General features: G+C 38.7%; 1 protein-coding gene across 4 annotated transcripts in view; it reads right to left on the bottom strand.

Moving 5' to 3' along the window:
- Window positions 1-18,757, bottom strand: part of nckap5l (NCK-associated protein 5-like) — a 112,621-nt gene that overhangs the window by 59,418 nt on the left and 34,446 nt on the right. The window contains exon 1 of one of the 4 annotated variants that reach the window (XM_066708166.1): window positions 6,129-7,106. The exons of the other annotated variants lie outside the window; for them this stretch is intronic. The gene's annotated coding sequence lies outside the window, so the exon portion shown is untranslated. Of the gene's footprint in view, window positions 1-6,128; window positions 7,107-18,757 lie in introns of those variants that run through there. 4 annotated transcript variants of the gene reach the window in all.

Here is an 18,757-nt window from a genome sequence, read left to right as displayed (position 1 = left end):
GGTGTCATTCTTCAGTCAGTTTGGGCCTTACACAACCCCCTCCTGAAGGTTAAATCATTACAGGCTCTAGTGCAGGATGCAGTTGTGTGTAGGTGAGGAGTCGTGGAGGAATGTAGATATACCACACCAAGTTTTTTTGTAGTGGCAGCAGTATTTGTATTCAATGCATTAGGTCAGCTTCTCAGTTTTCCAGAACAAAAAGTCAGTCACTCAGGGATTCAAATTAGGATCACAAAAGTCAAGACTAGTCAAGGAGTCTTACATGTTTTGTGGCAATTTATTGAAATGTAGAAATTGTGTTGGCCAATCAAGAACATTGATATTATATTGTCTTAATGATTTGGTTTTAGACTTGGACATGTGCAAAAATGGGTGTTTCAACCAAGTTTATATACTTCAGAACTGATTAGTCTCTCCATTTTAACAAGGGCACTAGAGCTGGAGGATATAAAACAGCCAGTCCAAAAGCTTCTATTAACCTCTATAAAAAAGTGTGAAACGATTATATTTAGGAGGACACTTACAGCATTTCTTTTCAACTTAATGCACTTAATAAAATTGACTATTGTGTATGTAGACGTATATGCCATAATCCTGGACAGATATGATAATGATTGTCATAAATATATAAAAATGTGAAAAATGTATCAAAGTACTTAATATACACTTACATTTCCATAAAATCAACTTCTATTTACAGGTATAAATGGAGTATAAATACATTCAGAGGCAGTTGTATGTAGATTCACTCACATACACAATATATAAATAAGTTGTTTGTTGACGATTTAAGTTTTTTTTTATATATATATATATATATATATATATATATATATATATATATATAGAAATGCACAATACTGTATACCAAGGATAAGCTGGCAGCATGTAGAATACAAAATGTTAGCACTCAGGAACAGACAAGATTACATAAAAATGTATCAAAATGAAAACACAAACCTGAGGGCAACAGATAGGAGTTCTCCAAGAGAGTTCAGATTTAGGAATTATATTTGTATGCATATACACACATAGTAGGGATGTTAATAGTTTACAGTTTCAATTATTATATGTTAAAGTGACTTTCCTATGGTATTTGAACATTATTATTATTAATTGTTGTTGTTGCACCATTTTATTGTATGTGTAGCTCAAAAACAAAACAGATATAATTAGGGCACAAGAGGATGTTCTCAATCAAAGTTTTTTCTCATTGTGCACTTCCGTCATGTGGATGTTCACTTCCCATTATCCCACATGCTTTTATTCACAATTGTATTTCCCATTCTGACTTTGGGAGCCTCAAATAAGGGAAGTGCTGTCTGGGTGTGGTTTCACAGAAAGAATAAAAAATTTGAAATGTCACCAAAGCTCTGCAGGTGCTGAATCATGAAAGGAAAGCATACAACCTTTGCATACAATGTCTGATTCTATGACTAGGGCAGGATCTAGCATGGAGGATATGGGGCCTAGAAAAACAATTATACAAATCTACGTTGGTTGGAAATGTGGCAACGCCCAGACTGAAAATGTATACCAGTTGATTGCCAAGATAATTGCAATGAATATGTGCCTGATTTCAATCATCCTGGATACTGGATTCAAGAAGCTGCTCTCAAAATGCTCCGTCAACAGACAATTACTGCAGAAATAGAAAAGATTTCCATGGACTGCACTACATTGATCAAGAGACGACTGACATTTTAAAGAGAAAATTACTTAATAATCGCTTTCTTTTGGGAGAGGTGTATACATAGGTTTGGTTTTATGTAGTATTGATACTGAAAACAACATTCTGGTAATGAATATTTGCTCTGCAGTTGCTCTGCAGTGTTGTTAGTATTACAAGTTTCCATATTTTAATGTATATTCGAAAAAAGAAAATTATTGCACACTTCCATCTGTAAAAATGTATCCATTTATCAAGGATACGAATTGTAGGGGTTGATCACCATGGCGGTAGACCAAGAAGACCACCACACAGAAGATGAGATGAAATCAGAAGCTTTACTGATGTGATCTGGAAATAAGGCGCTGTAAATTGAAACATGGACACATCTTGGGGAAATGCTGATAAAGATGTGTACACACATACACGCACACACTACAGACATATGTAGACTATGGTGAATATATGATAACTGATGGATATAATTTCGGTGACTTTAGTGCCTGCACACAGTGCATGCATACGTTTATTTGTGTGTATGTATATGTTTTGTATGCAAGCAATGTTGCCTGGGCCTGCAGGTATTTATCTTTGAATAGGGGCATTATTCATAAAAGGATTCGCTTTCAGATGGTGGAAAACAAAGTAGAGAGTGTTAAATAGTAAACCATGTTGGATAGTTTGCAGGTTTAATTAACAATGTATGAGAAATATTCAAAGGCCAGTGTTTTATTAGAAGGTCTGCATCTTAAAAACCTATGTATATACCACTTATGAGGATCTTTCAGCAGTCACTTAACACAGGCACTGTAACAACAGATTGGGAAAACTGCAAATGTAATACCCATTGACAAAAAGGGGGTACTTAAGTGAACCAGGTAATTACAGGCCTGTCAGTCTCACACCAATTACATTTACAGTAATGAAAACTGTAATTAAGAGCAAGAACATTATTTCAATGCAAACGGAGGTCTAGCAGTCAACAAGGATTTACAAAAAGTCAACTTTTATCTGCATCACTTATCAAGACCTTCTGGAAATCTAAATGTATTGTCAGTTGCAAGTGTAAAAATTAGCACAAACAACAGAGCTCACTTATGTAGACAGACCCCAGGACAGGGCGAGGACATTAAAGCAGTACCACAGGACTACGAATGATGGTCTTTGTAATTTATGGACTTCAGGGATGGCATATGATTACTGTTGTAGCTCTTTGCACTATATGGTTATTGTATTTACTGTACTTTGTAATGCTGTAGGAATGTGAAATTTGTAAATCCCCCAGGGTATTTATTAATAAATAAATAAAGTATAGACATGAACCTAAGATGAGGAGTCCCATCTTTACCTTCCATTACAGAGTTTTGATTTGGTGATGTTAGCCTAAGGACAAGGTGTTGTTCACATTATGTAAGTTATCCCAGGGCATAGTCTAAATCCAAATGGTATTTGCAATTTTAATCTGAGGCCTTTGACTGGTAAAAATATTGAGACAGCAATGACTTTGCAGCAGATGCCAATGTCACAGGATAGCACTGGTGCAGAACAGTCATTAAGACTTAGAGCCTGACTCTCCTAGATGAGGTTTCACTGTTTGGGTCTATAGGTGTATGTGAGAAAGGAAGGTGAAGGTAATATGCCAAAGTAAATGCCTGGGAATTGTTGCATTATATGGGAAAGACATGGCAAAATAGCTTAAGTTGTACACATTTATAACCATAAATAGAGTTTGATAACTTTGAAAATAGGTCACGGCAGAAACATATACAATTGCATTCAATGGAATACGGATTCTGATTTAATGGTTTCAGCTTGGAGGACTTCTCAAAGGATGGTGTTTTTGATTCTCCTAAGAGAAGAAGAGGTGGGTCCTTACTTTTTATGCTTAATTAAGATCAATATTATTTCCATTAGCAGTGGGGGTGGGCTGGACAGTACACTAAAACCTGTTTTCACAGTAATGTTGGGGAACAAAGGTTTCCATGGCTGCACGAGAGGGGCACACCTGGAAATCTTTCATTATTAGGTTTCATCTATTTGTGTGGGTTGGTGGTTTAATATTTTTTTTCACATAATGTCCACATAGTGTCCAAAGTGTCATTCAAACATTATTAGTCCAGAGATACATTGTTAGATGCAAATAAATTGCAAATGTAATCCTCTTGAAATTTAAATAAAAAAATATATAAAAAATTATAATAAGCTGACCACCTTAGCATTAAAATACTTCACACTGTTACACATTGTTAAACATAAAACCACGTCCCAGGTACCTGGTCTTTCTTGTATTGTTGTGCACAGTAACCAATCAGTTCCCATGCTGTTTTTGTAGTACAATACATGAAGGACATAGCTCGTCTATAATAATAATAATAATAATAATAATAATAATAATAATAATAATAATAACATGGAAACTTGTCCAGAAGACATTTGAGGCCTTTCAAAAAGCAAAACCCCTCCACACACAAACACCTCATAGCCTATACATCCTATTATAATATTCCTTAAAAATGACCAATTATTATTATTTTAAATCATCTATCCTAGAATTAAGATGAATTACAATGTATTTGGGCATGGTTTTGCATTTGGCTTTTTAACTACTTTCAGCTCATCACACAATTTCTGATCTGGCTCATATCCTAAGACGGCAACAATGCACCCCGCTGAGCAGAACTGATATTCAAGAGCTGAATTAAAAGTTTTGTGCAATACGGTGGTATAAAAATATATTCAAAGTGAAACATAAGCAATTTACTTTAATCATCTGAATGGGGTTTACTTCTGAAATTAATCTACACTAGAGCAGTTTGAATACCTTCAATCCTTGTCCAGGTATAACTGTCTTTCTAGTTCTAGGACTACACATGAATGAGACCCACAAAACAGATTAACATGCTAACATACTGGCAAGACAATTTACCATTTGTTTCATTGTAATCAACGTTCCAGATTATCTACATGCAAGAAACCATATGTTAAAAAGTTTTTTCAGATTCAGGCTTACAACTGAAAACCCACAGATGCACACACAATACCTGCTTACACAACCACTTCACAATCCATATGGGCACAAGGTACTGAGAGATCCATGTATCATTTGAGAACAACACTGCTTAAAGAAATTAATATATTAAAACAAATACAGTAAGGTATCTTTGATGTAATTAAAGCTGAGCTGTCTGTTATTTTAATCCAGAACTGAGGCTGAAAGGTGTGTGTAATAGGATTAACCCTACGTCTGGAATTGTACAATCAACTCAGCATTTTGCATTGGCAATTAATCTAAATTGCAGCCTAATTGTGGCAGGGACAAAACAATCCGTGCACCCCTGCCATGACAGATGGACTGGGTTATAAAAAATGCATGAGGGAGAACCTAAGTTACTTACAGACAGACAAATACGTGTTGTGTTTTGATTTGTTTTATTACACCCCATAGGCTTTACTGTAATCACATTTGTTATCTTTGTTTTGAAACATTTTAACTGTTTGCAGCGACTCCTGACCTTCACTTTTATCTTTAACTTAATATGAAGAAAAGAAAAAAAAAACTATACAAATATTTGAAGTTACTAACAGTGTAATATGCATGAAGGAGGACTACAAAGCAAGAACCACCTCCATCAAATCTAGACCTCTCGACAAAGTGTCTGTGAGCACCGCTAGGGTTATCTTTTGGGTGCTACAATTATTTGTTATTGCAGATAAGTGCTGGCCTCTAATACTGTCAACCTTTTTTTCCTTGTAGTCAACATTTTCAGTTAGATATACTAATTGTAGGATGTTGAGGTTTTTTAATTATATGGAGCCTAAAGAAATGCATTAGTATTAGTATTATTATCACCTGTGCCACACATGCTTGAGAGGAAAAAACAAAACAAAACAAAAAAAACTGTTTCAATTTAAGATTTTGTGTTTTTACTCATTTCAAATTGCAGATTATAGAGAGTCACTCCACAGGACCCTTGGCCCAGCCCCTGGATTCACACAGAGTATCACTTTTTCATAGGATATGATTTTATGTAACCTTTTTACAGTCTCTACAAAAATACGCAGTTAGATTCCTTCCAGAACACCTGCACTGAGGATACATTTACTATTCCAGAAGTACGTGCAGCAATGCTCCGTGTGTTTTAAGCACAGAATGTTCCATTACACTATGCAAGATAAAACTGCTTGCTGTTGGTTTATGCATGACTTGTGCATTGTGCAAAAATAACATTATCACTATATGTTCCCTGATACAATTAATCTAAACCTTAATGTTCCTCCATGATATTGTAATTATTTAAAAAGCATGTAGAGCAAAGTAGTGCTTGGCTACACTAGGACACAAAAACAACAACACAAGCTCTATTGATTAATTTGGCAATGAACAGTCACACTGCAGCACAATGATTAACTGTATGTATGGCCCTCTACCATGAGTATAGGGGGCATTTAGGTATCTTACCCGGTGAAGCTTTGGATTTGACAGTGTGGAGGAGAGCTGGGGATTTGCGGTCTTTCAGTTCCTTCTCTCCTCTACTGGAATAACACTGGCAGTTTGCTGGCTGTTCGGTCCACTCTTAAAACATCACCGAATGGCAATCCTTCTCATGTCTTCGCTGTAGCAAAACCTTCACCCTTTAACCTTTATGGCAATTTAATTATAATAATCCAAATATCATTGCTGCTTGACTGAGCAGAGTCCAAAGAAACAAACCAACCAAAAGCAGAATGCAGTGCCCACCACTATCGCTCTCTTAACACCATCCCGATTGACCCCAATATGATGGGAAGGTGCTGCCAACGTGTGCATTGCCAACCCAGGGTTCCTGTGCCCTCTCAGTCCAGCCCCACTGCATTTGTGCTCCTTGGTGATAATGCCAGATGCAACATAGGCCCCAGCATCAGTGCATCCGTGCTACCCAGAGAGCACCGCAAGATAAAATGAATGAATAAATAAATACCACTAAATAAATATGTAAAACCAATTAACAAAAATGTCCCGTCTTCAAAGCTTCCTGGTTAATGCTCCCATGAAGAGAACAAGGAGTCTCCGTCTCCTTTTTTACATTTTTAAATTCTCCATCTTAAAAATCTCAGCCTCCTTATGAGCATCCGGTCACAGCATCAGTAGGCGAGGAAGCTCTAATTCTGTGTATGAAGAAACAAAACAAAACACACACGCACACAAACACACACACACACATGCACGCACATCCACAAACAGATATGAAATCAAATCAATTCTAATATGAAGCCGATGGTGATCAAGTATCCAAGTTCTCCAAGGGGCTCTGTCCTTCCAGAAAGGGCTTCTTCATAATCTTGGGTTCTGCTCCAGAGTAGCGACAGGCAGGGCTGTCCTTGTGCGCTGTATTGTGCAAGTGCTGTCTGCAGTGGCTGCCATAGCTTCCATTGTTCCAGCGCTGTGCTTGTGCAGGGAGGCTAGCTTGACAGACCAGCCTCCTACAACAGCTGTGACTAGTCTTCCCTCCCCTCCCTTCCTCCTGCTTAATATTAACCCTAGAACTGCCAGAGCAGCCAGAAGAGAGAGGACCAGCCATGAGGCTTTTCAAAGAAATCACCTACATAGCACACAAAGCCAGGAATGAAGAGATCCATGTCAGAGAGAGAGTGTGAATGAACGAGTACAGTTCCCTTTTCAGTATTATCTTTCAGTTGTAGGGATTTTGTTTTAATTTAAATTTTGCATTATCATATTGCACCCCTTAATGTATTGCTGCATGCATTCATATACTGCTTAACCTATGGGAATAATTAAATAAAACAAATCCTATTATTAACACATTTTCAGTCAATTGAAGAGCACTGAATCGTTTTTAAAATCTTCTGTTCATTGTTTTTATTTAAGCGATTTAGGTTTATTTTTGTTATGCTTTTAGGGTCATGTTGGATAAACAAGTACCCTTTCAGAGGGCTGAAACTAAAGAGTATCTTCTATTTTACCTGTCCAGTTCTCCTGGAACTGGAAAGAACAACAATAAGCCTTTACATTTTAACTTCCATATGACATTGTTGACAAGTTACCATGGGCCCAATGAAAGACACCAAGTATGGTCTCTAATTACTTTCCACAACAAAGGGTATTCCAATTGAAAAGCAAATAAATTTACATAGTATGAAGCGCAGACCACAATCAACACACACAATAAAAACTGGTACCTGTACAAATAAAAGTGGATGCGCCAGGTGGAAAGATCTACTAGAGTAGATTATCTGAAACCCTAAGCCAAATCCTTTCCCTACCACCACCAATCACTGTCTGATTGTTATTCAACATCAAATATGTCTGCAACAAAGGAAAAACCTTAAAGATGCATATAAGAGAAGCTGATAAGATGGAGAGAATTGCAGCTCCAGCGGGGTGACAATAGCGCTTTAACATTCACAGTCACTGAAATTATATGACACTAATATTCCACTAGTATTCGAAATACTGAATATTATGAATATATATTCCACCATGTAAAAAGCATTTTCAGAACATGAAACTAAATATTCCAGCTCTGAAAATAAGGAATATTGTAGGTGGGATATTCTGGTAGCGGAAAATTCCGAACATTTGTGCCATGAATGTGTACAGAGTGTGGACAGAACTGTGGTTTAACAGTTCATATGAAAGACAGCAATGTGTACAGCATGGTATCTGCGAACTCCATAGAGGCTTTGTGTATGTACAGGCTGACGGACAGAAGAACATGTTTTTCCCCATGTCTGTTGTGACACAGCGTTCTAATATGATCATCTGACTTGCCTTGTAAAATGATTCCATAACACTGGCTAATTGTCAAAATGAATGTTTGCATTTGTGAATCATAAGAACTAAGAGCAAAACTAATTAACATTTCCAAAGATTAGACAGCAAGAAATCGAGAAATGGTTTGTTTCATCACTCCAAATCCTGCATTCAGTGCACTTTCTTGCATGCCTCTCTCTTCAGCTTTTTAATTTAAGAAAAAAAAAAATCTATACCTAATACAATATTAGAACTCCTCATTAGTAATAAAACAATTACAAAAATTACTCTTGCATGAAAGCAGACATTTCAAGGATTAACCTATAGCAATATCTTAAAAGTCTGTTATGGTAGGAAGTTATTTGCTCTGCCTTTTTTTAAAATCAAAGCAGATATCAAATATCATTAAGTATTGCAAGCAACAAGCTTTGTACCAGAAAGGCCAATCAACTATTTTGTATTATTAAAGTATTTTATTTATTACTATTATTTTTTCTATACTATCTTTGTAATCTTATTTTAATTTGCTTTATCCTTTACTGCATTTTTCCCCTTCTAAAATACAAAATCACGACTGAAATGACTGAAGGCTGCTTGCAACTCATGGGCTACATGTCCCTGCTATAGGCACTGTACATACACACATGCATACATTAAAAATAATAATAATAATAATAATAATAATAATAATAATAATAATAATAATAATAATAATAATAATGATGTAATAAAGAGTGAAAACATTATGGTTGTAGTGAATGGAATTTGGCATTAAACTACTCTTTTTGTATTCAATCTAAACACACAAATAAATACACAATTCTTGAGAGTTGACAAGTGGGAGAGAATAGGGATGAATAGAACATGTGGTGTCTTCTGGAGTTTTTTGCCACCTGTCCTGTTAAAGCAGTTGAAATAAAAGTCTGATGTATATTTAGCCTGTAAGAGCAACAGAGACAGGATTCTGACTTCTACTACAGCCCCTCCCCTTCTCCAGCAAAAATGGCCAATTAAGGGTCTGGAATGCAAAGACAATAGAGCCCAAAGTGTGGGCCATCCGCAGATAAGAGCTGCCCATTGTTTGTACATAAAACACATTCATCCCCAGAAACCCAAGCACAAGCAGTTATATCCAGAGGATAAATTACTTTCATAGTATTGCCATTACTTTACCTGTCACTGTGGGATGCATTTTTGTGGACAGATGGCTTTTGTGAAGAAGTTGAATAAATGAAGTAGTTGAAAAGTAGTTTTGGCTTTTGGAATGTTTCTTATATGGTTCTGGGGAAAGCATGGACTAGGATACTTCTCAAAAGGGGGTCTTGTTTTGTTTGTAAAGCAAGTTGATCTGCTCCCTCCACAATGTTGAGTTACAGATGGGAAAGAAACCTCACAAAAGTGTTTGGAAACTGACAATTTCCCTTCAGCCTGCAAATTCAGGCTGTGAAACACATTCCGCAATAATAAAGTCTGTGGCTTTACAAGCATCCATTGCGAACACTGCTATGCAATACATGCATATTAAAAAAAAAAATAACAGTACTGGTTTATAGAAGGTGTTCAAGGTTAGGTATGCATATGTTTCAAAGTCACTACAAATGGTCAATTTAAAATGTTTAAAATGTTGCTGAAATTGTACCCTAACACACAATGAAACCTAGCAAGATGCTGCTAATTACAAATACAATGTCAATTTTTTGGTTGTACAGAACTGAGATACAGACAGTAACCTTTAGCATTGCAGCATCAGTGCTGTACACTTTGTTGCTCTGTTTTTAAACTGTGGACTCTGAGGTCTCTGTGGTTGCCTTTACAGGTAGGACTGGGTAAGAGTGGATTATTTCTAGGCTGAGGGTTCACATCCTACAGGATGAATAGGAAAACAAGGCCTTTATTGCAGTCCTGCTTGGGAAAGATGCATACTGATTCAACACGGCCTCTTGGACAAAATTGATTTACTGTCTGTGACTGCCGGTCTTTTCGGTCTTCTATGGCTCTTTTAAGAGGCAGCAGAATGGCTCATCTGCTCAGAGGGGCTAGGGCTGCAGTAGGAATCTGTATTTGTTCCTCAGCCTTTTCAAGCCTAACACAACATTACAGAACCCAAACACCACCACTTTTTACTGACAGGGAGAACAACTGCACAGTACTGAAATAAAATTAAAGCACCTGTGGTTTCCAGTCGAAGCTGCTGAAAAAACAGGCCACTTTATATTTAGACATTTGAAAGCAGAAGCAGCAGCTTTCTACTTCTGTTTGTACACCTCCCCCCCTCCCATCAGACAACAATGCTTTGGGGAACTAAGAGAGTACTTCCTGTCTGCAAAATATTTTACTGAATCTAATGAGCCTTGGTCTTCCAGCCATGTTCGCATGCAGATAGGTTTGTCTTTTACTGATGAGCTCACACATTTGATAAATTGCCCTCAAAACCTTCCAGTGTCTTCTGATCATTCTCAATGTCAATGAAATGTAGTGATCATATGTCACCCGAAGCATTAGCCATATGTGGCTTAATTTATGTGCACTCTAAACAATATCTGTTATGGTTTTAATAGGAATGTATCTTCTTTTGTACAAAGGTGTGGTTCTTCTAGAATAGAGAGAAAACAAACGGCATAAACAAAGAGGGTAGACTTGCTACTGAAGCTTCAGAATTCAATGTGCCAATGTGAAAGTTTCACAGAACGACCATCACTCCATCTTAAAGACTTGATCCCCAGAGATCCCCACCCTCCACACAATTATGCAGTATTTCCCAAACTAAAATTGTACTATTATTTGAAAACAGATGCATTGCTGTTTAATTACAAATATTTGTTTACTTCTGAGAACAGATAGACCACTTTCAATTAAAATCTAATTTACAAGCACAGCCTAATATCCCAAGCCCCGTCACAGTTGGTGCATTGGAGAAGCAGTGTGTACAATAGTAGTGTGGAAGAAGAAGATAAATCAAGTGCAGAACAACAAAATAAATCCTCAATAGGCCAGTGACCCCATAGATAAAGAGCTAAATTCAAAAGGATCATCACAATACAGAAATCCTTTACAAAGGGTTTCCTCTGCTGCTTTGAGGAAACTCATCTTGCTTTGCTTTTGCCCTTTGCCCTCTTTTCTCTCTGTAGTATATCTACTACTGTTACAAAGGGGCAGCAGTACATAATTTAAAACAACAAACAAACACAATGATTTCTCTCAGGGTATTACTCCTGTACATAACAATCCAGGATGGAGATAGGAGCTGAAGTTTGTTTGTGACCCTGAAAACACAAAAGGGCTATTCAAGAGCTTGTCATACAAGGCTGTGCTGTCTCTGTGTGCCCAGCCATGCTGCGTCTTGAATTGTGACTGGCAGTGGAGGCTAGCTCTGGTCCTGGGGAGCTCCATTCCAGCAGGTTTTATAGGGCAGAGTTTGTGATGCACACAGATTCAGAGCTTTCAATCAGTTTAGCAAGTTATTTAATCTGTAAAGTGATAAGTTGTGTTCCGGAAGTCTGCAGTTTTTAACATTTACAGTCCAAATGCTCTCAAAATTACATAACTACTCATACATAACTGAACTGCTTAATAAGTGGTCAAATTTAAATTGTGCCAACAGTTTAGAAGCTGATGGTTTATGGGTAAATGGGGAAAACTTCCTGGATTTTAGATCAAGGACCAGGGTTGGCAAGCATAGCCAATGGCTTAAATTTGTGCTACTTTCAATCCAGCACCAGCCTGGAAGAGACCTTGTAATCGAAGTCACTACTATCAGTAACACAATGGCACATAATGACCTCCAGTGACAAGTTAATTTCTCTGATAGGTCTCTTATTGTTATACACTAGAATTATATAGTTAATTGCAGTGTTAAAGCCCTAAATCTGCAATAACCTACACAACAACAATGAAGCAATTTCTATCCCATATCCTCTAATATTCGTGGAAATTAATTTGGGGGTGGGGAGAGTGCATGATGTCACACCCCATGGCAAGTCAACAGGAGGTAAAGACATAAGGATAGGAAGCGTTACAAATCCCCTTAGTGGTGTTAAGATAAAAAAAAATCTATTGCAACAGGAGATGTGAGATGGAGCTGCTCAATTGTAATTGTCAACCATTCTCACCTGATCTGTGCTAACCAAGTCACAATTGGATTAAAGTCAACAGCAATGTCTTTGTTGTACCACACTGTTGTATAACAATGGTCCAATAGACTGTCATTCAGCATGGGGTGACAGATAACACAAAGTATTACTGTTACCATTACAAAATCCAACTGGTGTTCAGAACCATCCAACAAAGAACCACCAGTAAAACTAATCCATGTTCGAATTGGCCCAATATAAGACTCAGTTTTTGGTTATGTGCTTGGAAAGAGTTTTGAAGCTATTGGTTTGCATGTGTTAAGTGTGGAAAAGTGGAAATCCTCATTATGTGATTAATCTGTGTGTGAGATGTGGTCTATTTTAACTAAACGGCAGATGTTGCAAATGGTTAAGAAGCCTCCAGTATTTGACACTTTATACTTTTTAGGCGCTAATTTTCAGAGTTTTTCATAGGGTGGGGTTAGGGGGGGAGACACCCCCCCAGGGGTTAATCAGTGCAGTGATCTGATAAACACGACGAGACACGGAGACGGTTTGCCTGGGAGGCCAATTAAAAGAGGGGGGTTGAGCTCCTTAAATACTGGGGACTCTTCTTAAAATGGGCACTCATGCGTTTTGTCAATGTCTACATCACTACCAGTTACCCTGACCTTATTACAGCATCCAAGCCGCTGGGAAGGGCGTGTGGGACAAAAATCGTCTACACTTCCCATCTATATTATTTAACTCTGCCACCCTCTCTGAAAGGCAGGACTTTGCTTTGTAATGAACTTCCAGTTTACTTTGCTCAATTCTGTACTTCTTGGTCGCACTTGCTTCCAAAAGATCAGTGGCTTGAAGCAACAACTCAAAGCTTTAAAGAAAAGAAAACCTAAAAGAGCAGCTTGGATCTGTAAGTTCTGCAACTGTATATACAGTGAGGGAAAAAAGTATTTGATCCCCTGCTGATTTTGTATGTTTGCCCAATGGCAAATAAATTATCAGTCTATAATTTTAATGGTAGGTGTATTTTAACAGTGAGAGACAGAATAACAACAAAAAAATCCAGAAAAAAGCATTTCAAAAAAGTTATCAATTGATTTGCATGTTTATGAGGGAAATACGTATTTGATCCCCTAACAATCAGCAAGATTTCTGGCTCCCAGGTGTCTTTTATACAGGTAACGAGCTGAGATTAGGAGCACTCTCTTAAAGGGAGTGCTCCTAATCTCAGCTCGTTACCTGTATAAAAGACACCTATCCACAGAAGCAATCAATCAATCAGATTCCAAACTCTCCACCATGGCCAAGACCAAAAAGCTGTCCAAGGATGTCAGGGACAAGATTGTAGACCTACACAAGGCTGGAATGGGCTACAAGACCATCGCCAAGCAGCTTGGTGAGAAGGTGACAACAGTTGGTGTGATTATTCGCAAATGGAAGAAACACAAAATAACTGTCAGTCTCCCTCGGTCTGGGGCTCCATGCAAGATCTCACCTCGTGGAGTTTCAGTGATCATGAGAACGGTGAGGAATCAGTCCAGAACTACATGGGAGGATCCTGTAAATGATCTCAAGACAGCTGGGACCATAGTCACCAAGAAAACAATTGGTAACACACTACGCCGTGAAGGACTGAAATCCTGCAGCGCCCGCAAGGTCCCCCTGCTCAAGAATGCACATGTACAGGCCCGTCTGAAGTTTGCCAATGAACATCTGAATTATTCAGAGGAGAACTGGGTGAAAGTGTTGTGGTCAGATGAGACCAAAATCGAGCTCTTTGGCATCAACTCAACTCGCCGTGTTTGGAGGAGGAGGAATGACCCCAAGAACACCATCCTCACCGTCAAACATGGAGGTGGAAACATTATGCTTTGGGGGTGTTTTTCTGCTAAGGGGACAGGACAACTGCACTGCATCAAAGGGACGATGGACGGGGCCATGTACCGGCAAATCTTGGGTGAGAAGCTCCTTCCCTCAGCCAGGGCATTGAAAATGGGTCGTGGATGGGTATTCCAGCATGACAATGACCCAAAACACACAGCCAAGGCAACAAAGGAGTGGCTCAAGAAGAAGCACATTAAGGTCCTGGAGTGGCCTAGCCAGCCTCCAGACCTTAATCCCATAGAAAATCTGTGGAGGGAGCTGAAGGTTCGAGTTGCCAAACGTCAGCCTCCAAACCTTAATGACTTGTAGAGGATCTGCAAAGAGGAGTGGGACAAAATCCCTCCTGAGATGTGTGCAAACCTGGTGGCCAACTACAAGAAACGTCTGACCTCTGTGATTGCCAACAAGGGTTTTGCCACCAAGTACTAAATCAAAGGGGTCAAATACTTATTTCCCTCATTAACATGCAAATCAATGTATAACTTTTTTGAAATGCGTTTTTCTGGATTTTTTTGTTGTTATTCTGTCTCTCACTGTTAAAATACACCTACCATTAAAATTATAGACTGATCATTTCTTTGTCAGTGGGCAAACGTACAAAATCAGCAGGGGATTTTTTCCCTCACTGTATATATATATATATATATATATATCTTTATTCACATTCTGTTATTCTGCATGTTTTCTTCTCTATTGCAGTTTTCTTTCCCCCGCCCCCTCTTGGTTTTAACGTTTTGTTTTTGGCATGTTATCTAATTTTACCAGTAGATATATGACCCAAAAATATATAAATAGTCATTTTGGTAAGCAGCACCCAAGGAAATAAATGAGTATTGGTCAATGGTCTGAAGCCAGTTGGCAAAACTATTACTGTGGAATCTTTACAAAGTTCTGCCACATTGCATTTGGTTTTGCCAAATCGTAGTGACACAGAAATGCCGTCTATTCAACTTTGACTTTTGACAACATACAGTAAGAATTCATGATAGGAAAGTTAACAAATGAGCGGAGGTCATCAACACCCCCCGGACATATGTTAAACTAACATCATTAACCCCCCCGGGACCAAGGATAAACTACCGTCAGCATCCTTCCCCCCTCCGCCACCCAGACCAAATTACCATCAACACCCAAGGGACCGAGGACCGTCATCACCACCTCACGACACCGGAGATTGCCAGAGGAGATCATTACAAAAAGTAGTTCTCATGATAAAAAAGTTTGGGCACCAATGGGATAGACATTGTGTTTTTCAAGCTGAAGTGTGGATTCGGTGTTACAGTAGAGAAGGTCTCAGTGATCATTCTGTCCTGTGCTTTGCTGTAGGGAGGGATGTCATATTTGTGAGAGATGGCAGATAAGAGCTCTCTTTAGGGGAGGGTGTCTGTTCATTGCTCCAGGATGTCACAGCTCCATCGCAGCAAGGCCGTCTCCCCAACAAGCTATCCTCCTATCACACTGCCCACAGCAGCTGCTCGGACTACAGGCAATGCACACACTCGCACACTGTCATTCCTTTCTGTAAGGCACACTAAAAAAAAAAAAAGATTTCAACAGAGTGCAGCAAAGAGTATTAACTATGCTTTTATTATCCCAGCTAGTTTATAACCCCCAGCAGCAACCCCTCCATTGTCATCATAAACCATATTACACATCAGCAATGAATTATCAACACACAGAAAGGAGGCATTTATTAAAGAAGCTGCATCCCAAGGAGGTGTCATTGTAGGTCACAGTGGAGAGAAAATACAACCTTCTGCTACACTCGGCAAATGGAAAAGTACATTTTATTAGCCTGTTACTGCACCTCAGTTTGACTTGATTTTTACCTTGAAGTCAATGGCTGCATTTACATGCGGATTTCAGTCGTGCCAAATGTTGTGCTTCAATGGATTCATTTAAATTGGTATTGCTGAATTACAGCACCTGTTTAACATAGTAAAGTCCCTTCATTTGTGTAAAGATGGACTTGCTGTATGTTTTAGGAACTGCATTGCTATCCTATCATGTGGGCGTCTCTTCATAACAGTAATAGAATTTGTAGTTTAACAGTGATTAAAATGTTAACGCAAAACCATGTAAAACAAAGCTGGACTATCACAGGAAAAAAAAGGAAATGTTCATATTAGTGTCGTTATGTTTTTACTCCATATAGTCAAATATAATGATTGTGCAAGTAGGCAATGTTTGTAGCACATCAGAGTTAATTTTCTATTCTGCTCTACAAGCTCATGGTGTTAAAAATGATACAGACATTTAATACTAAGTCTATTTAATACTGCTATAGTAATTCACCAATTTTTCACCTCATTTGGCACAACTCAAACATACACTCACCTAAAGGATTATTAGGAACACCTGTTCAGTTTCTCATTAATGAAATTATCTAACCAACCAATCACATGGCAGTTGCTTCAATGCATTTAGGGGTGTGGTCCTGGTCAAGACAATCTCCTGAACTCCAAACTGAATGTCTGAATGGGAAAGAAAGGTGATTTAAGCAATTTTGAGCGTGGCATGGTTGTTGGTGCCAGACGGGCCGGTCTGAGTATTTCACAATCTGCTCAGTTACTGGGATTTTCACGCACAACCATTTCTAGGGTTTACAAAGAATGGTGTGAAAAGGGAAAAACATCCAGTATGCGGCAGTCCTGTGGGCGAAATTGCCTTGTTGATGCTAGAGGTCAGAGGAGAATGGGCCAACTGATTCAAGCTGATAGAAGAGCAACTTTGACTGAAATAACCACTCGTTACAACCGAGGTATGCAGCAAAGCATTTGTGAAGCCACAACACGTACAACCTTGAGGTGAATGGGCTACAACAGCAGAAGACCCCACCGGGTACCACTCATCTCCACTACAAATAGGAAAAAGAGGCTACAATTTGCACAAGCTCATCAAAATTGGACAGTTGAAGACTGGAAAAATGTTGCCTGGTCTGATGAGTCTCGATTTCTGTTGAGACATTCAGATGGTAGAGTCAGAATTTGGCGTAAACAGAATGAGAACATGGATCCATCATGCCTTGTTACCACTGTGCAGGCTGGTGGTGGTGGTGTAATGGTGTGGGGGATGTTTTCTTGGCACACTTTAGGCCCCTTAGTGCCAATTGGGCATCGTTTAAATGCCACGGCCTACCTGAACATTGTTTCTGACCATGTCCATCCCTTTATGACCACCATGTACCCATCCTCTGATGGCTACTTCCAGCAGGATAATGCACCATGTCACAAAGGTCGAATCATTTCAAATTGGTTTCTTGAACATGACAATGAGTTCACTGTACTAAACTGGCACCCACAGTCACCAGATCTCAACCCAATAGAGCATCTTTGGGATGTGGTGGAACGGGAGCTTCGTGCCCTGGATGTGCATCCCACAAATCTCCATCAACTGCAAGATGCTATCCTATCAATATGGGCCAACATTTCTAAAGAATGCTTTCAGCGCCTTGTTGAATCAATGCCACGTAGAATTAAGGCAGTTCTGAAGGCGAAAGGGGGTCAAACACAGTATTAGTATGGTGTTCCTAATAATCCTTTAGGTGAGTGTATATATATACAGCCAATTACTACTTTCAATACAGTCATGTTTGTTCTACTCCCAATAGACATGCATGCTTAGAGGAGCAAGTCCCCCTTCTCTTTCTGTCCACAGTTCCTCATAGAAACATCTTCCGGAAAGGTGTCTAAAACAGCACTCTTGTCCTCGAGAACAACTGCCCAGACACCGCAAGGAAAAGTCAATGCCTGAATGGTCTAAGGAGCTCCAGATGCCCTGCAGCAGGCCAGTCTGGCAATACTAGAGACAATGGCCTGACCTTATAACAGATAAAGGGCCTAATGAAGCATACCTCTAGCCCTGTATTCCATTTTCAAAAGCAGGTTTATTATTTAATTATTAGGGGTTCTTGAATGGTATTCTAGTCCTAAACCAAAGCATGTATTGAAAGTTGGATATCAGAATTACTCTGTATGATTAGAAGTCCAAATCTACTTCACTATAGAAGAGATCTCTAACAAAAAGAACAGACAAACAAAGCAATGATAGCATACATTACAAAGGTGCATTGCTTCATAAGTCATTTAATATGTAATTTCTGCAAAGAAATGTTAGTAAATATGACTGATACTTATTAAACTGAGTTATTAGTCTGCCTGAGGATGGGGATTTAATGTGCATCACTAGTGGAATCGGGAGAGATGTCCCCACCTCCCCCCCGCCCCCTTGGCTAGCAACTTGTCTATTTCTTTACCTCTGAGAGAGTTTTATTTTATGGATTTTTTAATTTCCTGACGAAGTTCAAACAAGATATATGTATATGAAATGAGAAATACATTAAAGACAAATGTGGGCATACTGGTTCACAGAGGTTTACTG

The sequence above is a fragment of the Amia ocellicauda genome, chromosome 7, assembly GCF_036373705.1.
Source record: "Amia ocellicauda isolate fAmiCal2 chromosome 7, fAmiCal2.hap1, whole genome shotgun sequence".
Taxonomy (NCBI): domain Eukaryota; kingdom Metazoa; phylum Chordata; class Actinopteri; order Amiiformes; family Amiidae; genus Amia; species Amia ocellicauda.
Note: the sequence above shows the minus strand (reverse complement) of the source record. Positions and strands in the feature narration are given on the sequence as shown.